At 45.2% G+C, this 11,906-nt stretch overlaps 1 pseudogene; it reads left to right on the top strand.

Annotated features, from left to right (window-relative positions):
• Positions 1 to 10,888: 10,888 nt before the first annotated feature.
• LOC130853978 (40S ribosomal protein S7-like) lies at positions 10,889 to 11,490 on the top strand (annotated as a pseudogene).
• The last annotated feature ends 416 nt before the right edge of the window (positions 11,491 to 11,906 follow it).

Here is an 11,906-nt window from a genome sequence, read left to right as displayed (position 1 = left end):
TTCACAAAGCTGATTAAACCAAATGTGGTCATTGAGTTGAGCCTATCTCACATCTGTGCGTTTGTCTTGCCAGAGTACAATGAACGTCTTTCTCACACTCGGTCTCGGTGCGCTCCTGGGAGAGGGAGTGGTCGGTCCTTCCCCGGCACTCGCCCTCCGTGTTGACCAGAAGGGGGAGCAGCTTCCGTTGGAAGGTGAGGCGTTGGACGGGCACACGTTGGAATGGGCACCGCTCTCCCCAAAGGCTCGGACTTTCACAAACATTTGTTAAATTAAAAAATGACATCGAGGACAGAAAGTTATCACTGTTTTCCGGTAGCTCTGAGCCCCTGGGTGCCATTTTGGGCAACTTGATTTAGAAACTTGCAGCAGCTGCCCCTAAAGGTGCATTAATTATTTGAGGAAACCCTCAACAACCGTGTTATTTTTATTGTCAAGATACATACGTGCTAGTGTTTGACACAGAGGGCATGAATCTTACATGCAAAGTACTTATAAGATAAAATGTGAAACCTTATGTGGATAAGCACCTTAATTTCCACCCCTCTTTATTTTCTCTGTTTCTTTCTTATAAATAGTGCAGAATGCAAGTAAATGTGGGAGGTTAATGTTTGGCTTTGGATGGGAATATTTTCTCCCCTGATTCTTCACAGTCATGGCAAGATTCCTGGTGAAGGTGAACTTCAGGTTGAGTTTTAATTAGGAGGAGAAAAGTCAATTGAAACTCTGAAGGGGAAGTGATTCCCACAGGTGAGGATGGGATGGAAGAAGAGATGTGAAAAAAGAACAAAGTCACCTGTGTCTGCTTGACAACAGATGGAATAAAGAATCAGGATCAGGCAGACTTGTGGCAAATTTCTGGGGGGTGGGGGGTGGGGGTGGGAGGAGCATGACTGATGCTAAAAGCCGTGGGGAGTGACTGAAAAGCGTTGAGGCCGAGGTGAAGAGTGAGGAGATGGTGCTGGCAACCCCAGGTAGTGGGCGAGGCATTTAAAGCAGTGGATTGTGGTGGGGGAAATTCAAGAAATAAAGCCAAAGCTATTAGCGAAGCCAGATATACTCATTGGTTAGGGAAGGTCCCATTTTATACCTGCTGCCCAGGGGAAACTACTGACAGCTCCTTTGTTCACTGTCCAGTGTCCCGGTTTCGTTGGTAAATGACAAAGTCACCCTAGCTTTAGTTTATATATGGTTTATGGTCAAGGAATAAAGCACATACTTAGCTATGCATATGGAAGGGGAGGAATAGATGTTGGAGAGATTGCTGCAGAAACAAAAACAAACAAACAAATCCCACAGGGTGATGGAACAGTGAAAAGTGACTTACCTGGTGATTCCCTGTCACACGGGAACATGGTGGGGGGACTGTGAGGTAATGATGCATTGCTCCATTTGATGCAGGATCCCCAGGGACAGCTGATATTTGTTATATAAAAAATGTTGAACAAACAATATGCGCTTGTTAGATGAATGAAACCGTACGCAAGTGGAGGGAGCAGACCCTGATGTGAGGAAGCGGCGAGACCAAAGCCTGAGAGTGAGCCCTTGGAAGCAGGATTGATTTTCCAGGAAGAAGCGCGGAGGGCTGTGTGGATTCTTCCTCCTAGTGGGTTGGATGCAGGGGACAGGAGAGAGATATAGAGGCAATGGTTTGAGGAAGGAAAGAGATGTAGAGCAGAGGAAGCTTTGGAAATGGAGAGGTGGTGAAGATCTCACTTCTGGTGCGTGCCAGCTACTGCACCAGACACAAGAGACAGAGGTAAGTGACGCACGGAGGCAGCTCTCATGGTGCTCCTGGTCTGGCGCTTGAAGACAATGGCAGACGGTTATAAATTAAAGTGATAAGGTTAGAGGAGGACAGTCGGGAAGATGGGGAGAGAGTCCTACAGGGGAGGGATAAAGCTAGTGTCCAACTGCTGGAGATGATGGACGGGGACCTTGAAGAATGAATAGGACTTTTCCAGTTGCAGAAGTGGCAGAAGGGAGGACGGGAGCATTGTTCTGGTGGAGAGGTCAGTGTGAGCACATGCAGAGAGCTGCAGCAGGCGTGCCGAGTATCTCTAGCATTAGAAAGCAGATGAGGCACATGATGAGTGGTCTTGAATTCAAAGACAGAGCACGTACACTTTATCCCATGACTCACCATTACAGACTGTTAAAGAAGGGGGGTATTTCCCAAATTAACTCTGAGCGTCAGATGGAAGGACAAATTGAAGGATGGAGAGGCTGGAACAAGGGAGACAGGTAAGCAATGAGAGAGAGTTCTTGCTATGGCAGAAGAAATAGAGGGGAGGGGATGGAGCTCAGGGATTCTTGCAGGGTCTGTTTGAAAGGTCTTGAGGGCAATTTGGATGTGGAAGGTGAGGGAGAGAGAGCACTCAAATATTTTGACTATGAGGAAATTTTGGGGAGGGTGGTGAAAGGAGACAGCCCCAGAAACAGAACTTCAGGGATGTAAGAAACGAGTTTGGTGAAAGAAAGCAGAGACAGGTTGAGAGAGCTTGAGCCTGGAGGGGCTGAGATGGGGTGATAGTGTGATGGGGGGAGGAGACAGAGAACAGGAAGGGGAAGGGTGGGGGCGGGCACGCTGCCAAGGCCGAGTGAAAGTGGTTTTGTCTTGTTTCCTAAGATGGATGGGGAAGCCTGGGTATATTTGGTTTTGATGGGGTTATAGAAACAGAAGGAAAAAGCTGATGAAAAATGAGGGAGATTCTGTGGTCACAAGAGAAAGCAAACAGTTCTAGCAGATGTTACAGTTCTAGTTCGAGGCTTACTACCAGCAGGTATTCTAATTCTTGAAGATGATGCTGGTGAGTTAAAATGCAGGTGAAAACTGGGGAAGGAAGGCAGAAAAAGAGACATTGCTGAAGAGGCAGAGAGCAGCCAGGGACAAAAATGGAACTACTGTGTGTTTGATAGGGATTGACATGCTAATAGAGATGGGACAAGAAAGAGAGGGAGTGTATGGAATTCTGCGGGTACTGATGACACAAGAAAAGATAAGAGAACCAGAAAGCGAGTTGAAGATGGTGGTGGGTGTTGTTGTTTTTGACCCTTGACATTCATACCTACTTCTTGAGGTGAGAATGCCCTGGGTTGCTTTGGAAAAACCACCCTTATTCAACGTTTAACTGACATGCTTAGAGTTTAGTTGGTTGCACTGGACTCCACACAGGAATGTGAGACTTGGTCCAGTCTTAACCGTGTATGCACCAGGCCCGGTGATTGGTACATGAGTCTGCACATAGCTAAGTCAGAGCAAGGGAGGCTCAATTCTGGGACTCATTATGGAGCTATTGAGGGAGAGGACTCTTTCTTTAATGCTGTATTTGAGCCTCGAAGAATATAAATTGAAGCTGCTACAGATACTTTACAACCTTGAGGGGAGAGCCTATCAGAGAATCTGGACGACACAGTGGAATGCACACTTAACAGATGAAGAGAGAATATCATCTGAGCCCCAAGCTTGAAGATAGCCCTAGCCCTGGATGCCACTTGGATTGGGTTTTCTTACTTGCAATAGAAAGAGTTACAAGAGATAAAAGGATATGGGGGGATGTATGGAAACACCAAAAAGTGACTAAAGAAGGGAGGTCGTTGAGTGTGGGAATGGAAGAGAGGCAGAAGCAAAGAGATTGTTGGAGTTTATAAAAACAAGGTTGATAGGGCTTGAAAGAAAAGGATGGCCTGACCAGAGCTGGCCAGACATCTAACATCTGAAGGGCACCCTTGCAGTATAATATATTTCACTGATGGACATCAGCCTGGGAATTGAAGCTGCTCTGGGGATTCAAAAATTTTCCCTCATGAACACAAAGAGGAGAACCTGTAGTGATGATAATCACACTCTGGAATACTGATAGAAACCCATTCATTCATTCTTTCATTCATTTGCTCAGTAAAAGTTTGTTAGCATCTGCAAAACACGATGTTGAGAATCAGAAGGTGAAAAAGGCATAGTCTTCTCTTTCGAAGTGCTTCCTTGAGACAGGGCAGCAGTCAGATGTCAGCATAGTTCTGGGTGGTCTGCAGACTGGAGAAAAGTCCATTAGTTTGAGCTCAGAGGGAGCCCGAGGGAGGGATCTACATGGCCATAATAAGTTAATAAAATTTGTGCATCTATCAGATGCCTCAAATGACTGCTGGTTTTGGCATTGGCATTGGCAGCCTAGGTGAACTTTGTTCTCTCTTGGAGTCTTGGTCCCATATTGGTAAAGAAGAATGTGGTTCTCTCTGTTTCCTGTTCTGTTTCTCTTAATGAGAATGGACACTGACTTATTAACTGTGTTAACCTCTGGTTATTGTAGGATGCTGTTCGTTCAGGCAATCAGATGTAGATTTTAAAAGTCCTCTTGACTTTCACCAACTGGTTGCACTAAGTACAGTTCTCTCTCTCTCTCTCCCTCTTTTTTTTAAAAAATCAGTACATTGACTACTTAGTATTCCTAGGCTGAACAGGCTCTTCCTATATGCCTCTCAGAGAGGTATGTCTAAGTAGCTGCAACACATATTTGATGCAATGAAAAAGCAATTTTTGTCTTTAAAAGAAACACCAACTTTTCTCCTTCTGTAAGCCTGTCCAGATGATCAAAAGCCAGATAAGACCCTGAAACAAATTCCCTTTTACCATTTGTAATGTAAAAAACTCCTTGATTCCCAGTGAAGCCTCCCCTTTCATTAATGGAAGCACAGCTCTTATCTTGATGTATGTGTAGCTTGTGCTTCTTCAGTTCTGAGAACAAGAAAAGTGAGCATCAGAAAATAATGGAGCCCTGAAAAATTGCTGTCCTGATACCACTCAAATTTCTCCTTCTTTTAAGCCAAATCCACCCACGTGTCATGTTTGAGAAATGAAAAGCACGAGAGACATCTGTTAAGTTGACAGTCTGCAAGGTTTTTTCTTTTAGATCATCAATGCTTATTGAATCATTGTCCAGCCTTGAGCACCCTTCTAGATACAGTGACAGCTAATAGAATGGAGAATGCAATCTCTTTTGCCCTTCAGAAGCTTCTAACTTAAAATGGGCAAAAATAATTAGGAAAATGAATGTAAAGAGATGCAGCAGTCTCAGAATCCCTGGACTCAGATACAGTGGCTGCAGCTTCCTGGGCCATGTGCCATTCTTAAAGTGTGTGATAAGCAGAAAAAATGCACGATTCTCTCATTCTCCACATACTTTGAGGTCAGTGAAAAATAAAAGTAAATTCTATCCTTGAAGGAAGCCTTGCCTATCCAAACTGTCCTGTGTGGCAATCAGGTGGTGCTGTGGTCTGTACCAGCACTTACAGCAGAGCACGGATCTGTAGCTAGACCGGAGCTCCACGTGTTGCTATGAAGCTACAGGTGGTTGATTTGTTCCTCATGCCACATAGAATGATTATAAACCAAGGACTATGAAATACATTTGCTCAAGTCCTTTTGGCTGGATCTTCAGGCCAGACAACTTTGTCTTCAGTCAGTCTTGAGCAGACCAGGGCCACAGAAAGGAGGATGCAGGGATGAGAGACTCCATTATGAGAAGGTATCCAGGATATGTAGAGCTGTTATAGGCTTTGGGGTTTCCTACTGACTTTAGGTGGGGGACATGGGCTCTGGCATGGCCACCCTACTCATTTGCAAGACCTTGACTGAGACCTGACCACCTCATGGTTCCCTCATCCAAAGTCCTAGACACCTTGGCCAAAATACCAACTGCTTTGTCCACTGGTTGGTGGAGACCATCAATAATGGAGTGCTCTCATTTGCTTTTGAAACTTCAAGTTGTAACCTGAGTGTTATGGACTGCATGTTTGCATCCCCCTTAAATCTGTATGTTGAAGACCTAATGCCTAATGTGATGGTATTTGGAGATGGGGCTTTTGAGAGGTTATTAGGTCATGAGGGTGCAGCCTTTATGATGGGGTTAGTGCCCTCATAAGAAGAGAAATAAGAGAGCTTCCTCTTTCTCTTTCTCTCTCTTTCTCTTTCCCTCCCTACCCCCGTCCCCCCATCTTACTCTCTCCTTTTCCCTCTCCCTGTGCCATGTGAGGATACAACAAGATGGCATCTATCTGCAAACCAGGAAGCAGGCTTTCACCAGAAACTGAACTGACCAGCACATTACATTGATCTTAGACTTCCCTGCCTCCAGAACAGTCAGCACTGTCCGAGATAAATGTTCATGGCCTGAGCCAGCTAATCTATGGCATTTTTGTTATAGCAGCTCAAACTAAGACATCTGAGCCACCTCATCTTAGTCTACCTGTCTCCATTTCCCTGGGAAGTTCAATACTAACTTTCACAGCAGTTGGTCTGCTTGGTCCCTATTTCTCATCTCACTTCTTTATGCAGGTTTTGCCTCACCCATCAGCCTAGCCAACTGGTAATGTTGAGCTCTGACTGAACCGAAGCTCACCCAGCAAATTCTCGATGCCAGAGTAAGATGGCAGCATGTGACCCATTGCCATCATTTTCTGAGGGCAGACATCTATGAAGGAAGTAGATAAACAGATGCTCAAATGAAGAACAAGAGCAGCAGCTACTACAAAGAATAGATCCCCAACAATGTCAAGACAACTAGTCACAACATTCTGCCCATGGGTTTAAGGCGACCATCAGCAAAATCCACTATCTAAGAGCTCTTCAACGGAATCTCCTAATCTAAGCTGTTCAGTGCCAAGTCCTGTCTGAAAGCATTCTCTGTGAGAGTATGGGGAAAGGGATGGATGACATGGAATTTCTGGAGGATGAGAGCAACAAAAACAACTTTGTCTCCGAAAATCAGCAAAATCTGGATGCTGCAAGAAAGAAGAAGGAAATTTCAGCAAAGGGGCAGGATCTCAGTTCACCAGCTTTCAATATGGCCCCATTTCCCCTCCAGAATTAGCATATTCTGTCCCTGTCTTTCTCTGTTATACTGCGGGAATTTGAGGCTGGGGAACTTGTCTCTTTCTTCTCTTTGGGAACAGAATTGTGGGGATCTCCATTAAAATCCAGTAAAATATTGCCATCTGGGACTTTCTCCCACCCAAGGATCTACTATCAAGTGTCCACAATTCAGATGGCCTGATCTCAGCCCAGATTATGGCTAAGAGAAAAGGAGAACCAAGATGATTGACTCTCAGCAAGTAGGGTCAATTCTGACTTTCCCCTTCATGTACCATCTCCAGGTGGTTCCCTGGCTTCCTTGTGTTGCCTTCCCATTCTCTCCCATCTCAGTTTCAGGGCTGGGTGTTGGTGGTGTTATTTCCGTGCTGAGTTCTCCTCTGAGTTCTGCTCTGAGCTCTCATTTTCCACTGGAGGAGATTGTCTGACTCTGTCACAGTGATCCCCCGACTCCTTTTTCTTGGGGCAGGCAGGATGGGAAGAGGGGAGAGAAAACTGCCTTGATCTCTAGGCCTCTAGCAAGGATCCTACTCCTCACGTTCCCTTGCTCATTACATCCCTAAAATAGGGAAAGAACTGCATTAACAGCCAAAAAGAGAGTAAAATTTTCCCCAGAGGAGCAGGTGGTGGGGATCAGAGGACACCCCACCGTCAGTTCTTTGTCAATTTCTCTTTTTCTTTTATTCCTAGGGCTTTTTGTTGCCTCCTGTTTTCCTGTTCTGCCACTCAAATTCTATTTTGTGTGAAACTTGCTGCTTTGGGGAAAAATGTTTTTCTGTGAGCTAAAATCAAACAGAAAATGGAAAAAGAAAAGAAACTGAGCTAAAGCACTTAGACTTACCCCCTGCTTTCATTCAATATATTTTCCGTAAGCACCTAGTATGTGCTGGGCACTGTGCAGGGAGGAACACCCGCCCCACCTCCTGCAGTGGGAGTTGAGCCAGATGGGAGCTAAGGAATGACCATCCTGTGGAGGGCAGGGGTTAAGGCTGGATGGAGGTGTTAAAAGTGGCCAACTAAGACTGTAAGGATAGGAAGTGTGTTGCAATTATTTTCTGTGACCTGGTAACTCTTCAAAGCCCTTCTGGGAGGACCCAAATTTCCATTTTAAGGAAAACTGCCTTCCCCAGTGGGGCAGAGTCACTGATACCCACGTTTATGTAATTTTTGCTGCTTATTCTAGAGCAGTGGTTTTCAACCAGGGAAAGTTACCCTCCCTCCCCCTCCCCCCTTTCAAGGACATTTAATAATGTCTGGAGGCATTTTTTTGATTGTCAGAGCTGGGGTGGGTAGGCGGAGGGGGGAAGGAGAGGTGATAGTTACTGGCACCTAGTAAGTAGAGATCAGGGATGCGGCTGAACATCTTTCAATACACAGACAGCCTCCCACAACCGTGAATTATCAGGCCCCGATGTTAATAGTGCTGAGGTTGAGAAACCCTGTTCTAAAGGAGGAGACCCCTGACCCTCACTAATTGTGCAATGATAGTAATAACTAACATTTGTCAAGCGCTTGCCTTGTCAGACACTGTTCTTAGGGTTTTACATGTGGTATCTTATTTATTTCTCATAACAGATTACAATGTAGGCTCTACAATCAGCATCATTTTTTGATGAGAAGCATGAATCCCAGAGAGATTAAGTGGTTTGCTGAAAGTCCCAAGGCTTAGAAAGCAGCTGGCTCAGGATCTGAACCTCAACTTAACCACTTTGTTCTACCCCCTCCTCCCCACGGCAACAAAACTCGCTCAAGTCCTTTGTTCTAGACAAGAGGGAGTAAAGAGGAGAGACAATCTCAACAACTGTCTTTATAAATGGAAATAACTGAGGTTTCCAGTCTCTAGAGGCTGCACTGGGGTGGGTGGATACTGATGAGTAAGAATGAAGACGCACCTGACCAGATAAGACCCATGTTCGGGAGAGGACTCATTGTGTCAGGCGTGACCCTCCTCTTAAACTACACACATCCTGCTCCGCCGGCATCCCTGCAGCGAAAAGTAGGTCTGCAGCATCAGCCAGACCCAGAACCCTTTGAAATACCACTTGGAAACTTCTTGGCCAAGCCTAACAATGGAAAGCATAAGCAGATTCTAAATTACCGTTATCATTAATCGGGGTTACATGAACAACCCACTCCTAAGTACTGTTCAATCATTGCCCCTTTTCGTGCTTTTCTCCCAGATTCCCACAGGCCTCCTTAGAGTGAAGGGTACCTGAGCCCTGCCCCTGTGTGTGGTCCTCAGTGGAACAATGGAGGCAAAGTAATCCCTGACAGAGCAGGCTGGGACCTTGGACATAAAGCAGATATGGGGCCCAGCCAGGGTCTTGCAATGTGAGAGAGGGCCACAGGGAGCAGCGCAGGAAAGGGAAGAGGAAGCAGAGAGAGGCCAGGCACTAAGGGGTGGGGTGGGGGTGGGGAGAGACAATGATGGGGTGGGGGAACGGGAGCACACGTGCAGAGTTGTCACTTTAATGGATTCCAAAGGAGAGGCAGACATGCTCTCCAGGTAGCTTGGGAAACCAGCTTTCTATGAGAGAGGAATTTTTAAAAAGCCCTTTATTCAGGAAATCTATTTGTAAGTTATTGTTTTAGAGCATTATTCTTTTTGCTAAGTATTAATTATGCTTCAGATTTTTTTTTTTTAATGCCTGCAGCTTTCAGGAACTGCAGAAAGCCTGGGCCACATCTCTGATCTGTCCATTCCCTCATTTGTCTATTCTGCAAATATTTGTTGAGATCCCACTAAGTGCCAAGTACCGTTCTCAGCACTAGGGATACAGCTGTGACAAAATAGACATGACCTTGCCCTTGTGGAGTTCATATACCAGAGGGGGAGACAGACAAAAAAACAGTAAGTAAAACAAATAAATAAATAACTGGCTTCTGCACATCAAAGGACACAATCAACAGAGTGAAAAGGCAACCTATGGGACGGGAGAAAATTTTTGCAAATCATATCTCTGACAAGGGATTAATATCCAGAATATACAAAGAGCTCCTATAGCTCAACAACAACAACAAAAGACTCAACCAGATTAAAATATGGGCCAAGCATTTGAATAGATATTTCTCCCAAGAAGATATACAAATGGCCAACAAGCACATGAAAAGATGCTCAGCAGCACTAATCATTAGGGAAATGGAAATCAAAACCACAGTGAGATACTACTTCACACCCATAGAGATAGCTACTATTATGGACTTCCCTCATGGCACGGTGGTTAAGAATCTGCCTGCCAATGCAGGGGACACAAGTTCGAGCCCTGGTCCAGAAAGATTCCACATGCCGTGGAGCAACTAGGCCCGTGAGCCACAACTACTGAGCCTGTGCTCTAGAGCCCGTGAGCCACAACTATGGAGCCCATGTGCCACAACTACTGAAGCCCACGTGCCTAGAGCCTGTGGTCCTCAACAAGAGAAGCTACTGCAATGAGAAACCTGCACACCCCAACGAAGAGCAGCCCCCACTCACTGCAACTAGAGGAAGGCTGCGCGCAGCCAACGAAGACCCAATGCAGCCAATAAATAAATAAATAATCTCTAAAAAAAAAGAGTAAAGAAGAACTTAAAAAAAGATAGCTACTATTAAAAATATAACAAGTATTTTTATTGGTGAGAATGTGGAGAAATTGGAGCCCTTGTGCACTGTTGCTGGGAATGTAAAATGGTGCAGCTGCTATGGAAAACAGTATGCTGGTTCCTCAAAAAAGTAAAAATAGAATTACCATATTATTTAGCAATTCCACTCTGGATATATAATATATTCAAAAGAATTGAAAGCAGGGCTTCAGATATTTATACCCCCATGTTCATAGCAGCACTATTCAGGATAGCCAAAAGGTGGAAGCAACCCCAGTATCCACTGATGTGTGAATGGATAAACAAAACATGGTATATACATACAATGAAGTATTTTTCAGCCTTAAGAATAAAGGGAGACTCTCACGAGATCTAGGCCTCTTCCTAAGCCTGCTGGTGTGGGTGGCAGCAACAAGCCTTGCTTGCATTGGCAAGGTCCAGGCCATGTTCAGTTCCAGCGCGAAGACTGTGAAGCCCAACGGCGAGAAGCCGGAACAGTTCCAGTCGGGCATCTCCCAGGCCCTCCTGGAGCTGGAGATGAACTCGGACCTCAAGGCCCAGCTGCGGGAGCCGACCATCACGGTCGCCATGGAAATTGAAGTTGGTGGTGGGCGGAAAGCTGTCATAATCTTTGTTCCCCTTCCTCAACTGCAACTGAAATCTTTCCAGAAAATCCAGGTCCGGCTAGTGCGCGAGTTGAAGTTCTTGGGGAAACACGTCGTCTTTACCGCTCAGAGGAGAATTCTGCCTGAGCCAACTCCCAAAAAAGCTGTACAAAAAATAAGCAAAAGAGTCCCAGGAGCCGCTCGCTGACGGCCGTGCACTACGCCATCCTGGAGGACTTGGTTTTCCCAAGTGAGATCCTGGGCGAGAGGATCCGCGTGAAGCTGGATGGCTGCGGGCTCGTAAAGGTTCATTTGGATAAAGCGCAGCAGAACAACGTGGAACACAAGGCTGAAACGTTTTCTGGTGTTTATAAGAAGCTCACCGGCAAGGATGTTAATTTTGAATTCCCAGAGTTACAGTTGTAAACAAAAATGACTAAATAAAATGTTATTCACACACAGCCAAAAAAAGAATAAAGGGAATTCTGACATATACTATGACATGGGTAGAGCTTGAGGACATTATGCTAAGTGATATAAGCAAGTCATAAAAAGACAGATGCTGTATGATACCACTGATGGGAGGCACCTAGAGTCATCAGATTCACAGGGAGAGAAAGTAGAATGGTGGTTGCTAGAGACTGGCAGGAGTTGGGGATGGAGAACTGTTGTTTAACGGGTGGAGAGTGTGGGGTGTGTAAGATGAGAGCTGTGGAGATTGATTGCACAACCATGTGAATGTACCTAATACTATTGAACTGGACACTAAGAAATGGTTAAGATGGTAAACTTCATGTTATGTGTATTTTACCACAATTAAAAAAATAAGTAAATGATGACGGTTTTGTTAGAAGGTG

The sequence above is a fragment of the Hippopotamus amphibius genome, chromosome 5, assembly GCF_030028045.1.
Source record: "Hippopotamus amphibius kiboko isolate mHipAmp2 chromosome 5, mHipAmp2.hap2, whole genome shotgun sequence".
Lineage (NCBI taxonomy): Eukaryota > Metazoa > Chordata > Mammalia > Artiodactyla > Hippopotamidae > Hippopotamus > Hippopotamus amphibius.
This window is presented reverse-complemented; position numbering and strand designations above follow the sequence as displayed.